Below are 18,539 nucleotides of genomic sequence, written 5' to 3'. Positions count from 1 at the left end.
TTACGCAAGTACAGACACTCCCCATGTTATCCTATGGGATTTGGGGAGTGCTGTATCAATGCTGTGGTATTTACGGCTGCGGAAAATGCTGCGGATTTCCCGCAGCCGCACGTAACTGCATGTCAATTATTCATACGGATATTTCCGCACGATCTCTATACTTACCTTCCTTGATTGAAGACACCGGAGACTCTTCCTTCGATGTAGAAGATTGGGACGGAGCCAGCAGCGGGCTGCAAGAGGTGGGCGGGGCCTGCACGAGCTGCGGTCATGTGACAGCCGCAGCTCGTCCAGGCCCCGCCATCTTCTCCAGGAGTCGGCCGGAAACCAAGTTGCTGTGCGATACAGGTAAGTATGGACTCACCGATCACTCCAGCACTTGTTCTGCATTGAGGATACAGTGCCCAAGCCATGTTACTGTATCCTCAATGCAGAATGCCCGCACCATATCCGCACCAAAAACGCAGCACAACTCAGACAAAGCTGTGCTGCGTATTTCTGGGAGCTCCTGCGGATATATCCGCAGGACACTTTCCCCATAGGCACATAGCCTAAGGCCAGAATCACACTTGCTAGTGCCTCGCGTGTTTCCCGCGCGAGTCTATCATGGTAGAACCCGGCTTGGCCACACACTCCCCTGACAGGAGCGGGTCGGTTGCATGTATCTCTATGCAGCTCAGACGTTCCTGTATGCATAGTATGCGGCCAAGCCGGGTTCTACAATGAGAGACTCGCGCGAGAAACACGCGAGGCACTAGCAAGTGTGATTCTGGCCTTACTTTACTTTTTGGCAAACAGGGCTGTGTATAAAGGGTTATTTTTTTTTCTGCAACGAGTTGGAGCTTTTCTCTTTGGTGCCATTTTGGGGAATATAACATTTTTTGAACGCTTTTTATTCAGTTTTCAGATGATGAATGAACAAAAACCAGCATTTTTTTAATTTTTTTTTTTTCGGGCCGGTTTATTGTGCAGTAAAGGTGATAAGACCGATTCATTCTTTGGCTCAGTACAGTTAGTGATAGATTTATTTAGTTTTTTTTTGTTTTTGCATCGCCATATTCTGAAAGCTGTAACTTTATTGTTTTCAAAGTGAGCTATATTAGGGCTTGTTTCTTTTGTGGAACAGTGTTTTTATTTCTACCATATTTATTTACTTTTACATGGTACTTTTTTGCTTTACTCACTTTGTATGATAAAAAAAAGAGAATTTTGTTACTTACCGTAAATTCTTTTTCTTATAGTTCCGACATGGGAGACCCAGACCATGGGTGTATAGCTTCTGCCTCCGGAGGACACACAAAGTACTACACTAAAAGTGTAGCTCCTCCCTCCGAGCATATACACCCCCTGGATGACAAATCTAACCAGTTTAGTGCAAAAGCTGAAGGAGGACATCCACTCAAAAGTAGAGATAGAGTAAAACCCGGAATAACCGGAACCTCTGTCTACAACAACAGCCGGTGACAACACACGGAACAAGAACTGCCAACAGGCAACAGGGAGGGTGCTGGGTCTCCCATGTCGGAACTATAAGAAAAAGAATTTACGGTAAGTAACAAAATTCTCTTTTTCGTCATCGTTCCTTATGGGAGACCCAGACCATGGGACGTCTCAAAGCAGTCCATGGGTGGGAAATAAACAGAACTGAGAAGTAGGCAAAACCTAACTTCACAAATGGGCGACAGCCGCCTGAAGGATGCGTCTGCCCAAGCTCGCGTCTGCCGAAGCATGAGCATGCACTTGGTAGTGCTTCGAAAAGGTGTGCAGACTAGACCAAGTGGCAGCCTGACAAACCTGCTGAGCCGTAGCCTGGTGCCTGAAAGCCCAGGAGGCACCGACAGCTCTGGTCGAGTGCGCCTTAATCCCTGGCGGTGGGGGCACCTGAGAACATTGGTAGGCATCGGATATGGCCGACCTAATCCAACGAGCTAGTGTCGGTTTAGAAGCCGAGAGACCCTTGCGCTGACCTGTGGTGAGCACAAAAAGAGAGGTGCACCGCCTAAAAGCGGCGGTGCGTGACACATAGATTCAGAGCGCCCGCACCAAATCCAAGGTATGCAACGCTTTCTCAAAGCGATGCACAGGGGCCGGACAAAGGGAAGGCAATGAAATGTCCTGGTTAAGGTGGAAAGGAGACACCACCTTAGGGAGAAAGTCCGGAGTCGGCCGAAGAACCACCTTGTCTTGGTGAAAAACCAAAAAAGGTGACTCCGAAGAGAGCGCAGCCAAATCAGAGACTCTCCTGAGAGAAGTTATGGCCACCAGAAAGATCACTTTCTGTGAAAGTCGAAACAAAGGAACCTCCCTAAGAGGCTCAAAGGGGGGTTTGTGTAAGGCCGTGAGGACCAGATTAAGGTCCCAGGGATCCAAAGGCCGCCGGTAAGGAGGAATGATGTGAGATGCGCCCTGCATGAAGGTGCGCACCTGGGCCAGTCGGGCGATACGCCGCTGGAACAATACCGACAGAGCCGAGACCTGTCCCTTGAGGGATAGACCTAGCTGCAGACCGGACTGTAGAAAAGACAGGATGGTCGGCAAAGAAAACGGCCAAGGAGCATGGCCGGAAGAGCGACACCAGGACAGGAAAATCCTCCAAGTCCTGTGGTAAATCCTGGCCGAGGAAGACTTCCGAGCCTGAGTCATAGTGGAGATGACCTCGGAAGGAATGCCTGAAGCCATCAGGATCCAGGACTCAAGAGCCACGCCGTCAATCTGAGAGCCGCAGAATTCTGGCGGAAAAACGGACCTTGAGAGAGAAGGTCTGGGCGGTCCGGGAGATGCCACGGCATTTCTACGGACAGACGGAGCAGGTCTGGGTACCAAGCTCGCCTGGGCCAGTCTGGAGCAATGATTATAACCCGACGGCCCTCCATCCTGATCTTGCGCAGGACTCTGGGCAAGAGAGCTAGAGGGGGAAACACATAGGCCAGACGGAACTGGGACCAATCTTGAACCAGCGCGTCCGCTGCCAAGGCCTGAGGATCGTGGGAGCGAGCCACGTAAACCGGGACCTTGTTGTTGTGCCGGGATGCCATTAGATCCACTTCCGGAGTGCCCCACTTGCGGCAGATTGACCGGAACACTGCCGGATGCAGGGACCACTCGCCGCTGTCCACGGTTTGACGGCTGAGATAATCTGCCTCCCAGTTTTCTACGCCTGGGATGTGGACTGCGGATATGGTGGACTTGGAGTCCTCCGTCCACTGAAGGATGCGTTGAACCTCCAACATCGCCAGGCGGCTGCGAGTCCCGCCCTGGTGATTGATGTAGGCAACTGCAGTCGCGTTGTCCGACTGGACTCGAATGTGCTTGCCCGCCAACAGGTGGTGAAAGGCTACGAGAGCTAGAAGTACAGCCCTGATTTCCAGGACATTGATCGAGAGGGCTGATTCGGACGGAGTCCAAGTGCCCTGTGCTCGGTGGTGGAGAAATACTGCTCCCAAGCCGGAGAGACTGGCGTCCGTGGTGAGGATCACCCAGGACGGAGTCAGGAAGGAGCATCCCTGAGACAGAGAGAGGGGCCGAAGCCACCACTGAAGAGAGCTCCTGGTCTGTGGCGACAGAGCCACTAGCCTGTGCAAGGAAGAGGTCCGCTTGTCCCAAAAGCGGAGAATGTCCAGCTGCAGAGGACGCAGGTGGAACTGGGCAAAGGGAACCGCTTCCATTGACGCCACCATCTGCCCCAGCACCTGCATGAGGCGCCTGATGGAATGACGGCGGGGCTTCAACAGAGAACGCACCGCCAGATGAAGGGACTGCTGTTTGACTAAGGGCAGCTTCACAAGTGCCGGCAGAGTCTCGAATTGCATCCCTAGGTACGTAAGTTCCTGGGTCGGGGTCAGAGTGGACTTGGGCAGATTGACAAGCCACCCGAATTGAACAAGCGTGGCGAGAGTGAGCGAAACACTCCGCTGACAGTCTGCACTGGATGAGGCCTTGACTAGAAGGTCGTCCAGGTAGGGGATTACTGCCAACCCCTGGAGATGCAGAACCGCAACCACTGCTGCCATGACCTTGGTGAACACACGAGGGGCCGTGGCTAACCCGAAGGGGAGAGCCACGAATTGGAAATGTTCCTCTCCGATTGCAAAGCGTAGCCAACGCTGGTGTGAAACTGCAATTGGCACATGCAGATAAGCATCTCTGATGTCGATGGATGCTAGAAAATCTCCTTGGGTCATTGAGGCAATGACCGATCGCAGAGATTCCATGCGAAAGTGCCGCACCTGAACATGCTTGTTGAGAAGCTTGAGATCCAGGATGGGCCGGAAGGAACCGTCCTTCTTGGGGACCAGGAAGAGGTTTGAGTAGAAACCTCTGAACCGTTCCCGGGAACCGGAACAATTACTCCGTTGGCCTGCAAGGATGCCACGGCCTTTGAGAAGGCGGCGGCTTTGGAGCAGGGGGGAGTGGACATAAAAAATCTGTTTGGCGGGCTGGAAGAAAATTCTATCCTGTAGCCGTGGGAGATGATATCCCGCACCCACTGATTGGAGACGTGCTGAAACCACACGTCGCCAAAGTGGGAGAGCCTGCCACCGACCAAGGACATTGCTGGCGCAGCCAGATAGTCAAGAGGAGGCTGCCTTAGTGGCAGCGGCTCCTCCGTTCTTCTGAGGACGCGGCTTCGCGCGCCAGCTGGGTTTGCGATCCTTGGCTGAGTTAGTGGACGAAGCTGAGGGCTTAGAGGAACGAAAGGAACGAAACCTCGACTGGTTCCTGCCCTGGACAGGTTTCCTGGTTTTAGTTTGTGGCAAGGAAGTACTCTTCCCGCCAGTAGCTTCCTTAATAATTTCATCCAGTTGTTCACCGAACAGCCGGGACCCAGCAAAGGGGAGCCCAGCAAGATACTTCTTGGAAGAAGCGTCTGCTTTCCACTCTCGAAGCCACAAGATTCTGCGGATCGCGAGGGAATTAGCGGAAGCCACCGCCGTGCGGTGAGAAGCCTCCAGAATGGCAGACATGGCATAGGATGAAAAAGTCGAAGCCTGGGAAGTTAAGGCAACCATCTCGGGTATAGAGTCCCTGGCGAGGGAATGTATCTCCGCCAGAGAAGCAGATACTGCCTTAAGAGCCCACACTGCTGCAAAGGACGGGGAGAACGAGGCTCCTGCCGCCTCATATACAGATTTGGCCAGAAGGTCAACCTGGCGGTCAGTGGGATCCTTAAGAGAGGTGCCATCGGCCACAGATACGACTGTCCGGGCCGAGATTCTAGACACCGGAGGGTCTACCTTTGGTGAGTGAGCCCACTCCTTGACCACTTCTGGTGGAAAGGGAAAACGGTCATCAGAACTACGCTTTGGGAAGCGTTTGTCAGGACAGGCCCTGGGCTTGGTAACAGTGACCTGAAAACTGGAGTGGTTAAAAAACATACTCCTTGCTCTCTTAGGTGAGGTAAACTGGTGTTTTTCTACCAGAGAGGCTTGTTCCTCTGACGCTGGTGGATTGAGGTTCAGAACGGAGTTAATGGATGCAATCAAGTCACTAACATCCGCATCACCCTCAGATAAATCAATGGGGTACATAGAGGTAGCGTCTGAGCCCACAGTAAAAGTATCCTCCTCGCCCTGCAATTCAGCTCGTGAATCAGAGCCGTGGGACGAGTAAGGAGAAGAGTCCCTGCGTCTCCGTTTAGGAGGACGGGGTCCTAAAACATGCTCTGTTAACTCTGCAGAGCGAGTCGGAGCGGCAGAGGCGCCCTGAGAAGGGGGCTGATGCATGGTCAGCAGAGTCCGAGACAGCTGTCCCATGGAGTCGGCAAAAGACTGGGAGATAGCTCTGGAAAAAGATGCTACCCAAGCCGGGGGTTCTGCCACCGGGGCCGGAGCAGCCGGAGGGACCCCTGAGGAGGCTCCAGGCTGAGGCACCACCATGTTAGAGCAGGCATCACAATGTGGATATGTGCTCGGTTCAGGCAGAATGAGCTGACATGCAGTGCATATAGAGTACAGCTTTGCAGCCTTGCTCCTAGTGACAGACATGCTGCTGAGGTGGAGGCTCTGCAGTAAAGAATACACTCCTTTAGAATGACCCCCTGAGAGTGTATAATAAAGCCCACAACCAGAGGTTGTGGCTTACCAGACCGGTTTTTGTGTGCCCTCCGGATTCCACAGCTCGGACCCCCAGTGGATGCAGCTGCAGCAGCCAGCGCCGATCAGTGTGAGAACGCTGATAAAATGGTGCTGGAGTGAGGAGGGGGGGGGCGGGGATTAGCCCAAGAGCGGGAACCGGAGGGCCAAGGAGAGATACAGGGGAGGGAAACATCTCCTCAGAGAGGAGTGTCCTCCCCTCTGCTGAACGGCCGGTGGGCGGCGCCACACTGTTCCCCTGCATGAATGACATGCAGGGGAAGCTGAAAACGAAACTAGGCCGCAACTGAAGCCGGGGCCTAGATTTTTACATGCGGCCGACGAGCAGGCACCCTCGGCGCGGTTCTCAGGAAAAACCCAGAGAACCGGCCGGAAATCACAGCAAGGTTAACAAACACACTCCCCCCTCAATAAATGTACAAGGGACCCCTGAATAACGTCTCAATACTTAGCTTATGAGACGCAGGGCCATGTCCCTGGGGGGGGGTTGAGCGCTCCGTCCGGCAGGATCCTGACAGGGCTGCGGATGGAGACCGGTCTCCTGCAAAGCAGAGAGAACCGTGATGGCTCCCACTTCAAGCCAGAGCCTCAGGGGATGGTGAAGGAGCGCGGCATGTGAAGGCTTCAGCCTTGTAAAGTCAACCTTAACAGCACCGCCGACACAGTGGGGTGAGAAGGGACATGCCGGGAGTCCAGACTGGACCCGCTTTTCTTCCAAATCTTTGAAATCAAAAATCAAAAATCAGAGAATGCATGTGTGTGTGTGACCTCCTGAACACAAAGCATTGAAACTGGTTAGATTTGTCATCCAGGGGGTGTATATGCTCGGAGGGAGGAGCTACACTTTTAGTGTAGTACTTTGTGTGTCCTCCGGAGGCAGAAGCTATACACCCATGGTCTGGGTCTCCCATAAGGAACGATGAAGAAATGCCATTTTGCTGGGTTTTTTTTACGGTATTCACCATATGGAATAAGTAGCGCAACAGTGTTCTAGATCAGGAGCAGTACATCTTTGATCTTGTTTATAGGAGGGAGCCCTTTACACAGTCTAAAATAGGCTATATTGCACCAACATACCAAAGTGGGTTATTATTTTAACAGCTTTGCCCAGTAGTTGACCCCTTTTTGATAGCACCAGTGGGGCAGCATAACAAAGCCCCCCGTCACATTTAGCGACTTACCAGCGATCCCGAAAACGATGCGACCTGATAAGGATAGCTAGTAAGTCGCTGGTGAGATGTCACAGTCAGACCTTACCAACGACTCCGTAACGATCCAGGTCGCAGTAGCGACCTGTATAAACGATCTCTGCTGTCATTGGGACCCTATATAGGTAAGGATGGTTGACCTTAGGGAGATCAACATTTCAGCACCGCAGAGCACCATCACGTGTTTTCTCAACGCAGCGATTCTAGAGCAATGCCCCCTGGGAAATATGCAAAACAATGAGGGGCAAATACCCCGAAATAGCTGTCTGTGGATGGATACCATGTTTTGGTATAGACTGTTTCCTTGACTGGAGACTGCCCTTCCTGTGGTTTTTCCTTCCCGGTCAAAGACCTGGCTAGGTACCTGCCAGCGTTGAGAAACATGTGATTGTGTCTCCGCGGCTTCGTTGTTTTGCATATTTCCCAGGGGGAATTGCTCTAGAATCACTTCGTTGAGAAAACACGTGATAGTGCTCTGCGGTGCTGGATGTTGCTCTCCCTAAGGTCAACCATCCTTACCTATATAGTCTTCTACTAGGCATTGCTCCCACTAGCCAGTTTCCTACTCCACACTGATGAGGGGCAAATACCCCGAAACAGCTGTCTGTGGATGGATACCATGTTTTGGCATAGGTGGTTTCCTTGACTGGAGACTGCCCTTCTCGTGGTTGTTCCTTCCCGGTCAAAGACCTGACTAGGTACCTGCCAGCGTTGAGAAACATGTGATGGTGTCTCTGCGGCTTCCTTGTTTTGTCATTGGGACCCTGTCACACAGTGTCAAACATAGTGATGTATCCTACCCAGCAGGACATCACCTTTGAAGAAAATGGTCCAGGACATTCAGCAACGACCGGCGACCTCAAAGCAGGGGCCAGGTCGTTGCTGGATGTCACACATAACAAGATCTCTAGCGAGATCACTGTTGCGTCACGAAAACAGTGACTCCGCAGCGATGTCGCTTAGTGAGACGTGGCCTTTAGCTATACTTCGTTACCAGACTGAAATAAATCCTCTACCCGTGTAGACTGGTACACAACTAGATTGCTAAAGCCTTTACTATTTCCATCCCGTGACAATGCCTATAGCAGGAAATGTAGGGCTGAGATTCGAGCAACAAGGGTGCAGGAGGTATACAGGTTATTTTATGCTGCACTGTGGGACTAAGGAGTTATCTAATTGCAGACAACCCCTTTAAAAAGAGAAATTCTGGAGCTTCTCATTTTATCATCTGTGTTAAGCGTTGCAGAAGAAAATCAAAAAGGTCCGTGGAGCCTGTTAGGAGTCTCGACAGAAAATAGCCAGATATCCCTCTGGGAAAGACCTAGCCAAGGAGTAGCTCTTTTTAGGAGACCACCATATTAAGAGGCCTATTTAGTCAATATCCAACTATTTGACGAGTTTAACCCCTTCACCCCCGGCCACTAAAACACCCTAATGACCGGGCCATTTTTTGCAATTCTGACCAGTGTCACTTTGACAGGTTATAACTCTGGAACGCTTCAACGGATCCTGGCGATTCTGAGATTGTTTTTTCGTGACATATTGTACTTCATGTCAGTGGTAAATTTAGGCCGATATTTTTTGCGTTTATTTGTGAAAATTTAGGAAATTTGGCGAAAATTTTGAAAATTTCGCAATTTTCAAACTTTGAAAATTTATGGCCATAAATCTGAGAGATATGTCACACAAAATAGTTACTAAATAACATTTCCCACTTGTCTACTTTACATCAGCGCAATTTTCGAAACAAATTTTTTTTCCGTTAGGAAGTTAGAAGGGGTCAAAGGTCATCAGCAAATTCTCATTTTTCCAACAAAATTTACAAAATAATTTTTTTTAGGGATCACATCACATTTGAGGTGACTTTGAGAGGCCGAGGTGACAGAAAATACCCAAAAGTGACCCCATTCTAAAAACTGCACCCCTCACACTGCTCAAAACCACATCCAAGAAGTTTATTAACCCTTTAGGTGCTTCACAGGAACCAAAGCAACGTGGAAGGAAAAAATGAAAATTTTACTTTTTAACACAAAAATGTTACTTTAGCCATAAAATTTTCATTTTTACAAGGGAGAAAAGAGAAAGTACACAATACAATTTATTGTGCATGTTCTCCTGAGTACGCTGATACCCCATATGTGGTAAAAATCAATTGTTTGGGCGCACGGCAGAGCTCGGAAGGGAAGGAGCGCCATTTGAATTTTTGAACGCAAAATTAGCTGCACTCATTAGCGGACGCCATGTCGGGTTTGAAGACCCCCTGAGGTGCCTAACCAATGGAGCTCCCCCACAAGTGACCCCATTTTGGAAACTAGAGCCCTCAAATAATTTTTCTAGATGTTTGGTGAGCACTTTGAACCCCTGGGGGCTTCACAGAAGTTTATAGCGTTGAGCCGTGAAAAGAAAAAAAAAATTTTTTTTACCACAAAACGGTTGCTTCAACTAGGTAGCTTTTTTTTTCACAAGGGTAACAGGAAAAAATGCACCATAAAATGTATTGTGCATTTTCTCCTGAGTACGTAGATACCTCACATGTGGTGGAAAGTAATTGTTTGAGCGCATGGCGGGGCTCAGAAGAGAAGGAGCGCCATTTGACTTTTCAAACGCACAGACGCAGTGCACTGATCGGCCGCTGCAGGACGCACGGTCGGATGCGATAAAAAAAAGCGTCGGGGATACGTAAAAAAAAAAGTCACGCCAAAAATTGACCATGGATGCAGATAAGTTATGTGCATCCCTGATCAGCGCTCAGCGGAACGCACGGACGGATGCGATACAAAAAGCGTCGCAAATACGGAAAAAAGTCACGCCAAAAATTGAGCAGGGATGCCGATCCGTTATCTGCATCCCTAATCAGCGCTCGGCGGGACGCACGGACGGATGTGATACAAAAAGCGTCGTGAATACGGAAAAAAGTCACGCCAAAAACTGACCACGGATGCAGATCCGTTATCTGCATCCCTGATCAGCGCTCGGCGGGACGCACGGACGGATGCGATACAAAAAGCGTCGGGGATACGGAAAAAAAAGTCACGCCAAAAATTGAGCAGGGATGCCGATCCGTTATCTGCATCCCTGATCAGCGCTTGGCGGGACGCACGGACGGATGAGGTGTAAAAATGGACAGGGGATACGGAAAAAAAAAAAAAAAAAAAGTTATACTCACAGTACCCAGAGGACTAGCAGGAGGACCACTGACCAGAAGAGCTGCAGAGGAACAGATGGCAGAGAGATGGACAGCTTTACAGGAGCAGCAGGCAGATCAGCAGAATGCCCAGGAAGGACCCAGCGATGGACGCAGATGTGATCAGGCCGGTGAAGACAGGTAAGAGGACGTCAGGGGAGAGCATAGGGGGAGAGGGGGGGTGAGAGCAGAGGGGGGGTTGAGAGCAGAGGGGGGGGGGAGAGCAGAAGAGGGGGAGGGGGTAGAGCAGAGGGGGAGACCGGAGAGGGAGCTGCAGAAGCAGAGTGGAGATAATGGGGGAGGCAGTCAGATCGCGGGGGGAGCAGATCGGGATGTCGGGGGGGGGGTTGGGGGGAGCAGATCGCGGGGGGGGCACGGCAGGGGCTATCACGGCAGCGCGCAGGGGCACCACGGGAGCGCGCACGGGCTGCAAAGTGAGCACAGTACTCACGTGCAGCAGCAGCAGCGGTGACAACTACGGCGGCGGCGGCAGCAGCAGCGGTGGCGTGGTACCACAAGTACCAGCCACTGCACGCTGCAGCCATGTTGGGGGAGGGCTCGCAGGCCAGCACAGGCCTGGGGAGGGCGGCCACCGGCAGATCAGACCGCCCCACTGCACACTGATTGGAGCGATTGCGCGTCATAGCACGATCGCTCCAATCAGTGCTGCAGGGGCTGGGGGCGGCATGTTTGAGGTCCACCTATGATATGCTGCAGCAGCTGCGGCATCTCATAGCTGGATCTCACAGGATCGCACTAATTCGGGCATTATTTTTGCCGAAATTAGTGCGATCGATGTGGTTGGCGGTTCAGATTTGAACATCCAATCACATCGATCGTCGATAGGGGGTGGCGATGCCGCCCCCCCTGGGGTCAAGCAAAGGTCCCCTGCTGTAAGAAACAGCAGGGGACATCATTTGAAAGCCGTTGCTATGGCCACGGCAATCAAATGAAGTTTAGGTCGTAAAATTACGTCCCTGGTCGTTAAGTCACGTTAAAATAGGACGTAATTTTACTGCCCGCGGTCGTGAAGGGGTTAAAGATATGACAAGGGAAATACCAAGGCCAGGTATCCATCCACAGACAGCTGTTTCAGGGTATTGCCCCTCATCAGTGTGGAGTAGGATTCTGGCTAGGTGGAAGCAATGCCTAGTAGACCAGCAAGACAAAACAGTCACTGATCTCGGGGAGTTGCAGAAGATATTATGACCCCCACATATCAGCACAGACATGTACATGCTCATTGCATGGGAAATGCTTGCCAAGTGTATCGAGTAACCCGAAAGCCGTACTTTTCATCCGAGTAGCGAATAGTACAGCTTTTGGGTTACTCACTACTTAGGACTAACAAGTATCCTCAAACTCCTGTTAAAATACAAGTTTATTAGTAAATCCTTAAAAATCCCAATAGACACACAAACCATTAACAAAACAAAAAAGGGTCAGGTAAACCCTTGGATAAATTGATACTGAGATAAAGGGATGGGGAAGGGGGGCCTGGTAACCCTAAATAGAAAAAGGTGTCCCTACCCATCAACTGAGGGAATGACACCTTAAGTTTCCGGGCGCTCCTGTTCCACGTCGACTGTCCCTTTCCCTCACCCTAAATAGGGAGGATGACCAAGAGGGAAAGGGGAGGAGGGAGCAGTCCCAGAATAGTTAGGCTCTAACAGAATATAAAACAGGTGGAATAATCATATACAATACCTGACCCAAATGATATAATATACAACCAATAAAGGAATTTTTGGTACAAAAATATAAAAAAACAGTATCCTGCACAATTTAGCACATTAATGCCACCACAATGATGTCACAAAAGAGCCACCATAATCCTTATACATCCATGATAGGACTATAGTCAGAAAAATTACTACCACCCAATGATACTGTTATCCTAGAATAGATACCAATAGCCCTTGTCATAGGTAATACCAGACAAGGACAAAGGATAGCACAGGAACAAAGAAAAAAATAATCAACTTCCCTGAAAGAGCAGGTCTTCATCCCTGCCTGGCCTCTACGAGTTTCTCCTTTCCCATTAAACGTTCGTCAGGAGCCTTGGGTAGACTACAGCAAATCCTGTGAGGTACCGGTAGTGATCCATGGCTGTAAGCAGCGTTCATGAGATTCAATGGGCATTTTAAGTCATGGCGCCAGGAAGTGGTCAAAATCAAAAGCCAATGAAAGCTTTTGACCATTTCCTGGCGCCATGACTTAAAAAAGAGAATTTTGTTACTTACCGTAAATTCTTTTTCTTGTAGTTCCGTCATGGGAGACCCAGACCATGGGTGTATAGCTACTGCCTCCGGAGGACACACAAAGTACTACACTCAAAACGTGTAGCTCCTCCCTCCTAGCATATACACCCCCTGCTAGCCAGTCCTAGCCAGTTTAGTGCAAAAAGCTGAAGGAGGACATCCACCCACAAGAAGAGACCCGGAAGAACCGGAACCTCTGTCTACAACATCAACAGCCGGTGAAGACACACGGAACAAGAAACCTGCCAACAGGCAATAGGGAGGGTGCTGGGTCTCCCATGACGGAACTACAAGAAAAAGAATTTACGGTAAGTAACAAAATTCTCTTTTTCTTTAACGTTCCTATGGGAGACCCAGACCATGGGACATTCTAAAGCAGTCCATGGGTGGGAATAAACAGACAACTGAGAAGCAGGCGAAACCTAACTTCACAAATGGGCGACAGACGCCTGAGAGATGCGTCTGCCCAAGCCCGCGTCTGCCAAAGCATGAGCATGCCTTGGGTAGTGCTTCGAAAAAGTATGCAGACTAATCCGAGCTGCAGTCTGACATACCTACTGAGCCGTAGCCTGGTGCCTGAAAGCCCAAAAGGCACCGACAGGTCTGATCAAGTGTGCCCTGATCCCCGGCGGGGAAGGCACTTGAGTACACTTGTAGGCATCGGAAATGGCCGACCTAAGCCAACGAACCAGGGTCGGCTTAGATGCCGAGAGACCGCTACGCTGACTAGCGGTCAGCACCAGAGAGAGGTGCACCGCCTAATAACGGCGGTGCGAGACACATAGATCCGGAGCGCCCGCACTAGATCCAGGATATGCAACGCTTCCTCAAAGCGATGAACAGGAGCCGGACAAAAGGAAGGCAGGAAAATTGCCCCGGATAAGGTGGAAGCAGTAACCACCTTAGGGAGAAAGTCCGGAGTCGGACGGAGACCACCTTGTCTTGATGCAAAAGACCAAAAAAGGGAGTGACTCCGAAGAGAGTGCAGCCAAAACTCTCTGGCGGGAAATTATGGCCACTAGAAAGACTACTTTCTGTGAAAGATGAAACAAAGAAACCTCCCTAAGAGGCGCAAAGGGGAGTTTCCGGGAACCGTGAGGACCGGATTAAGGTCCCAGGGCTCCATAGGCCGCCGGAAAGGCGGAATGATGTGAGATGCGCCCTTGAAGGAGCGCACCGGAGCCAGCCGGACGATACGCCGCTGGCACACACTGACAGAGCCGAGACCTGTCCCTTAATGAGGGATAGTCCTAGCTGTAGACCGGACTGTGGAAGGGACAGGAGGGTCGGCAAGGCCAAAAAGGTCAAAGGACACTTTGGAGCTCGAGTCATAGTGGAGATGACTTCAGGAAGGATACCAGAAGTCGTCAAGATCCAGGACTCAAGAGCTACGCCGTCAGAGAGTCCAGAATTCTGGCGGAAAAAACTGACCTTTTGAGAAAAGGTCTGGACGGTCCGGAAGATGCCATGGCAACCCAACGGACAGAAGGAGCAGGTCAGGGTACCAAGCCTGCCTGGGTCAGTCTGGAGTATGAGAATGACCCGACGGCCCTCTTTACTGATCTTGCGCAGGACTCTGGACAAGAGCTAGAGGGTGAAATACGTAAAAGAGACGAAACTGGGACCAAACATGAACCAGTGCGTCTGCCGCAAAACCTGAGGATCGTGGACCACGGTTGGACAGCTGAAATAGTCTGCCTCGCAGTTTTCACATCTAGGATGTGGGCTGCGGATACGGTGGACTAGGAGTCCCTCGTCCACTGAAGAATGCGTTGAGCCGCCAACATTGCCAGGCGGCTGAGTGTCCCGCCCTGGAAGTTGATGTAGGAAAACGCTGTCACGTTGTCCGACTGGACTCGAATGTGCCTAGCCGCCAATGACAAGCCACCCGAATTGGTTAGAGTGGCGAGAGTGAGCGAAGCACTCTGCTAAGAGTCTGCACTGGATGAAGCCCCGACAAGAAGACCGTCCAGGGCAAAAGATCACTGCCAATCCCTAGAGGTGCAGGACCCTAAGCACAGCTGCCCCAATGAGAATACTCGAGGGGCCGTGGCTAACCCCAAGGGAAGAGCCACGAATTGGACCACTCCGATTGCAAAACATAGCCAACGCTGGTGTGAAACTGCGATTGACACCTGCAGATAGGCATCTCTGATGCCGATGGCTGCTAGGGAATCTCCTTGGGTTCTTGATTGATCCGGTGAAAAAAAACACACGGAACAAGACCGAGACTCCATGTGAAAACGCCACACCTGACCATGCTTGAAAAGCTAAAGATCCAGGTCGGAAGGCACCGCCCTCTTCGGGAACTAGGAATAGATTTAAGCAAAAATCTCAGAACCGTTCCCAGTCGGGAACTGGTACAATTACTCCATTGGCCTGCAAGAAATGCCACGGCCTGTGAGAAGGCGGCGGCCTTGGAGCCGGGGGGAGTTGACAGAAAAAAATCTGTTTGGCGGGTGGATAGAATTCCATCCTGTAGCCATGAGAGATATAATCCCACCCCCACTGAACGGAGACGTGTTAAAACCATACGTCACCAAGTGGAGAGAGCCTGCCACCGACCAAGGAGGTTGTTGGCGTGGCTAGATAGCTCGGAGGAAGCTGACTCAGTGGCAGCATCTCCTGCGGTCTTCTGAAGACGCAGCTTCGAGCGCCATTTGGGTCTATGAACCTTGGCCGAGCTAGAGGACGAGGCCGAGGGCTTAGAGAACGATCAGATGGAGGAACGGAAACAACCGAAACCTCAACTGATTCCTGCCCTGGACAGGTTCCCTGGTTTAGGTTTGTGGCAAGGAAGAACTCTCCCCGCCAAGAGCTTCCTTAGTTTCATCCAGTTGGTTCCGAAGAGACTGGTCCCACAAAAGGGAGCCCAGCAAGGAACTTCTATAGAGGCATCTGCCTTCCATTTCCGAAGCCACAGGAGCCTGCGGATAGCGAGGAAAGTAGCCAAGGCCACCGCCGTGCGGTGTCCAGCATGGCAGACATGGCATAGGATGAAAAGACTGAAGTCTGGAAGTTCAGGCAACCGTTTCGGGCATAGAGTCCCTGTGAGGGAATGCATCTCCTCTAGAGAAGCAGAGAAGGCTACAAAAAAAAACGCACTGCTGTAACGCTGAGGAGAACGAAGCTCCTGCCGCCCCCATACAGATTTGGCCAGAAGGACAACCGGGCGGACCGCAAGACCTTAAGTGAGGAGCCATCAGCCACTGACATAACGGTCCGGGCTGAGCCACCTGAGGTGAATGAGCCCACTTCTTGACCACCATTGGTGGACAGGGAAAAAAAACAGTCCTCAGAATCACGCTTCATGGGAAGCGACTGTCAGAGCGGACCCTGGACTTGGTCACAGTGGCCTGAAAACTGGAGTGGTTAAGGAACACACATTGTGTTCTCCTAGGCAAGGTAACTCCGGCGGATTGAGGTCCAGTACAAAATTAATGTACCGTGGGATCCTTATAGAGGTGCCGTCAGCCACTGATACAACTATCCGGGCTGAAAGTCTAGACACCGGAGGGACCACCCTTGGCGAATGAGCTCACTCCTTGACCACCTCTGATGGGAGGGGAAACAGGCAGCAGAACCCCGCTTTGGGGTCTGACAGGACAGGCTGTGGGCTTGGACACAGTGGGCTGAAAACTGGAGTGGTTAAGGAACACACTCCTTGTCCTGTTAAAGGTATACTGATGCCTTTCTGCCAGCGGGGAATACTCCCCTGATACAGGCGGATGGAGGTCCAGTACAAGTATAATGGACGCAATCCCATCATTAGCATCTGCGTCACCTACGGACGGATCAATGGTACATAAAGTAGCGTCCGAGCCCCTGGTAGAGACATCCTCCTCGTCCAGTGAGTCAGCTCGGAATCAGAGCTGCGGGACGGGGAGGACAGGGGACCCTGCGTCTCCCTGTCAGGAGGACGGGGTCTGAGACCAGAAGGAGAGCCCTCTGTGAGCTTTGCTGAGCGAGCTGTAGCAGAAAACGCCCTGAGAAGGGGCTGCATGCTCAGCAGATGCCGGGACAGCCGACCCCTGGAAATAGGATTCCAGCCAAACCAGGGGTCAGCCACCGAAGCCGGAGCAGCTGGAGGGACCACTAATGAGCCTCCAAGCTGAGGGGCCACAGTGGTTATGAGCTCGGTACAGCCGTACGAGACTACCTGCAGTGGATAATAAAAACAGCCTGCAGCCTCGCTCTGTGAGACATGCTGCAGAGGTGGGGGCTCTGTCTAGAATGGCCCCCAGCATATATAAACAGATAAAATAAGCAGCTGCACAAACCGGAGGTTGTGGCTGCCAGATCGTTTAAACAGACATGTCTGTGCCCTCTAGTCCCTCAGCCCAGGCCCCCACTTGTCACAATGTGGAATCTCTGTGCCTGTGCAGGCACAGAGAACGCTGAAAAAATGGCGACCGGAGCGAGGAGAGGGGGCGGGGCCTACTCTGAGAGCGGCAAATGAGGTAGCCAGGGGAGGGAATCCTTCCTCAGTGAGGAGTGTCCCTTCCCTATGCTGCGCAGCCGCTGGGCGGAGCCACACTGTCCCTCTGCCTGACTGACATGCAGAGACAGTGGAAACCGAAACTAGGCCTCAGGCGAAGCCGGGGCCTAGAGTAAAACATGCGGCCGGCGTGCAGGCACCATCGGCGCGATTCTCCAGTGAAAACTGGAGAACCGGCCGGAAACGTTAACACAAAACATAAAACACACTCCCCCAATAAATAAATATAAAGGACCCCTGGAAAGACCACTTTCTGTGGTAATAACGTCTCATATACTTAGCTTGTGAGACGCAGGTTGCCAGGTCCCTGGGGGGTGATAGCTCAGTCCAGCAGGATCCTGAAAAAGGGCTGCGGATGGAGACCGGTCTCCTGCAAAGCAGTGAGAACCGTGTTGGCTCCCACTTCAAGCCAGAGCCCCAGCATGGGATGGTGAAGGAGCGCGGCATGAGAAGGCTCCAGCCTTGGAAAATCAACCTTAACAGCACCGCCGACACAGTGGGGTGAGAAGGGACATGCCGGGAGTCCAGCTGGACCCGCTTTTCTTCCAAATCTTTGATCCAGAAGGAAAAATCAAAAATCAAAATCAGAGAATGCATGTGTGTGTGACCTCCTGAAACACAAAGCATTGAACTGGCTAGGACTGGCTAGCAGGGGGTGTATATGCTAGGAGGGAGGAGCTACACGTTTTGAGTGTAGTACTTTGTGTGTCCTCCGGAGGCAGTAGCTATACACCCATGGTCTGGGTCTCCCATAGGAACGTTAAAGAAATGGCCATTTAAAATCACATGAATGCTGCTAAACTTGTCTGAACATGTTTGATCCATGTCTCTTGTAGAGATTTCTGTCTGCACTTCAATAGCAAACATTACAGTTGAAGCTACAACTCTGCATGTTTGTACTGTGTCGTTTTATTACTTCTGCGATCTTACAAGTCCCTTTTTGCGACGTATATTTGAAGCATGAGTAATCAGAGGGGTCTGACAAGTGATGACATTTTGAAATATCTTCAGAATTACTGTAACAATTAATGTAACAAACCAGTTTGTGGAAAATGCACTGGGAAAGTGAAGAAAGTACAGTTTGTGTTAACTGTTGGACACCACATGCTAGGACCATGTAAAAGGAAAATGCGTTTAAACTGCTGTACTTGATCTTAACACTGTCCTACTAAGTTAAAATAAATGTTCTTTAATTTGTTGGAAACAAAAATGTTATTTTTACTCCAGAGTCAGTACTTTTGAATGGGGGTCAAAATGACCCCTAATGGTAGTTACAGGTATTATGAAACATGCGGT

The sequence above is a fragment of the Anomaloglossus baeobatrachus genome, chromosome 2, assembly GCF_048569485.1.
Source record: "Anomaloglossus baeobatrachus isolate aAnoBae1 chromosome 2, aAnoBae1.hap1, whole genome shotgun sequence".
Taxonomy (NCBI): Eukaryota; Metazoa; Chordata; class Amphibia; order Anura; family Aromobatidae; genus Anomaloglossus; species Anomaloglossus baeobatrachus.
Note: the sequence above shows the minus strand (reverse complement) of the source record.